Source organism: Poromitra crassiceps, assembly GCF_964638095.1.
Source record: "Poromitra crassiceps genome assembly, contig: HAP1_SCAFFOLD_682, whole genome shotgun sequence".
In the NCBI taxonomy this organism is placed as follows: domain Eukaryota; kingdom Metazoa; phylum Chordata; class Actinopteri; order Beryciformes; family Melamphaidae; genus Poromitra; species Poromitra crassiceps.
In genome coordinates, this window is record NW_028151726.1 from 35,001 (window position 1) to 37,500 (window position 2,500).

Consider the following 2,500-nt stretch of genomic DNA (forward strand, 5'->3'; position numbering starts at 1 on the left):
CATCCCCCATACTTGAAATAGCCATGGTTTTTTTACAAGGACATGTAATATATGGTGCCATGCTGCCACCTTCGGTGCACAAAAAGAACTGCAGTCACATTCCACAAATTCCACAAACACTAATGAATGGCTTTTGCCTATTAACGTAGCCAACTGACACAACGTGGTGATGCTATTTAACATGCTATTTGACATGCCTGTACAGTGGGAGCAGGTCAGCACTACTGCGAGACCATCGGCAACTTGCTCCCACTTTGTTGAAAAGACAGAAAAGCTCCACATTAACAAGCTAGTCGCACCGCAGGTCGCAGCTGCATTCCAATGCGTGCCTTTTCATCACGTTTCAATCAGCAGTACTGCATTTGAGCCAACCATCAGCTAACCAAAGTGTTGCTCTACCAGAGTGACAGCAAGACACAACACATGTGATGCTGAGGACTTTTCCACACTGTGTGACCACTTCAATGAGAGTTTGGACAGCTTTGACACAGAGCAAGGAGCACACAACTTACCCACAGTTGGCTGTAGTCTTTCTGTGGGATTGGCAATGACGCTGAGCAAACAAATGCCACTCCCCTCCTCCTCTCTGCAGGCCACATGTGCAGATTGAGGAAGTGGTGTAAAACCCCGGCACGCCACAGGGCGGCGCCAGAGCCACAGCGCAACGTCACACAACAGCGAGCCAGAGCCAGAGCCAGAGCCAGCCAGATCAAAACAACTCTTACATTGTACACCTGACACCAGACACCAGTCACCATTGCATCTTGTACTGACACTGCCACTGCCACTGACACCTGACACTGACACTGACGCACGCACGCTAATGTTCAGGGCTCAGTGGGCACCTACACTTGTGTGACAGGTGGGGTATCACTCATGGTCTCACTCTCATTTGCATACTGGATGTGTTTTCAGCAGCATCCAGCTCTTCTCTGTTCAAAACCAGCTGCAAAAACTCTACTGGAAGCAGCTGACATTTCACCACATCAATGGAGCGAGAGAGCAACTTTGAGCACGAGTGTTGCATTCTGGGTAGAGGCAATGATATGGGACCAAAATGACGCATTATGGCGCTCTTTCACACTGCGGTGCGCTTGTACTGGTTTCACAACATGTTTTGAGAGTCAAGAGATGGTGCACATGACGTTTAGACTGAGTTACTCTGAAAGACAATATATATATGACAATAATTGTTGTCATATATACACTATCCCATACATAGTATTCAATAATGTAACTATATAGTTATCAAAAACCTTCAACGTAAGATTCACAATGAGTCATTTCTAGTCCACTCCATCTCAAGGGTCTTTTTCGATTCCTTGTCTTTTCCTCAAATTACAGCAATTCAGAATTGGAGGAAGGTGCTGGAACAGCGGGGGGAATTATCAGGGAAACACCTCACATAATAACTCTGTGAACATGCCACCAGAGAACGAAGACTGGGACCCAGAGTTCACTCCCAAGAGCAAAACATACTACTTGGTAGGGTTTGCTGCCCTTCTTCTATATACAATCTAGCCCAAGGTAGTACTTCCACAATTGACGTCTTAACCCAAGCAGAACTAATGTTCTCCATCCTTCTCCTCTGCCTTTCTTCTTCCAGCACGATGACAGAGACAGGGAGGGAGAGAAGAAGTGGCTGGACAACCGGGGGCGCGGACGGGGAAGCTTCCCGCGCGGTCGGGCTCGGTTCATCGTACGCAAAGGCAACGTCGTCGGCCCCAACGGCAGCAACAGCCCCCCCAAATCATGGGCCCGCGAGAGGTTCCAGCTCAACGGGGAGCAGCAAGGTGATACACGAGATGAGAAAACAGAGCAGGACCAGAAGAAGGGAGAAACCGCCGCAGGCTCAGCAAAGACTTGAGCAGTGAGCAGTGGGAATCCTGATGGTCTTCTGTGATTTGATCCCTCCACAGTGGATGGATAAATGGGAAATAGAAAGGTTGAAGTTTTCCAGAAGTTTTTATGAAATCTTTGACTTGATACAACCATTACCCACGTCAGGGTTCAACTTATATCCAGTGTTGGGAGTAACTAGTTACTAAGTAACTAGTAACTAGTAACTAGTAACTAGTTACTCAGTAACTAGTTACTGAGTAACTAGTTACTGTAACTTAACTACTTTTTTCAGTAACTAGTAATCTAACTAATTACTTTTTCAAATTCAGTAACTCAGTTACAGTTACTAAAATAGTAACTGGGCTAGTTACTAGTTACTTTAGGACATGAAAATAACGGACAACTTCAGAGGATTACCCAGTTTCTGATCCTCAGACCTAGTCCGGGGAGAGAGCTGCAGCCAGAGCCCCAGAGGCTAATGACCTTGATAGGCTATAAGCCTCCCCAATAAGCGAAGGTTCAATGCCACACTGTGGCACAGCAACACTAACATAATGTGTGCATTAATAACAATCGAAGCAGACTTTTAAAAGTAACGCAAAAGTTACTTTCCCTAGTAACTAATTACTTTGAAGTAACTGGTAACTTTAAAGTAATT

The 2,500-nt window shown here is 45.8% G+C and overlaps 1 long non-coding RNA gene across 1 annotated transcript in view; it reads left to right on the forward strand.

Moving 5' to 3' along the window:
* LOC310771467 overlaps positions 1–2,500 on the forward strand; it is a 13,780-nt gene that overhangs the window by 3,736 nt on the left and 7,544 nt on the right. Inside the window, exon 2 of the long non-coding RNA XR_014552430.1 lies at positions 1,607–2,500. This exon is cut by the window's right edge and continues 1,687 nt beyond it. This is a non-coding gene — a long non-coding RNA (uncharacterized lncRNA). The remainder of the gene's footprint in view (positions 1–1,606) is intronic.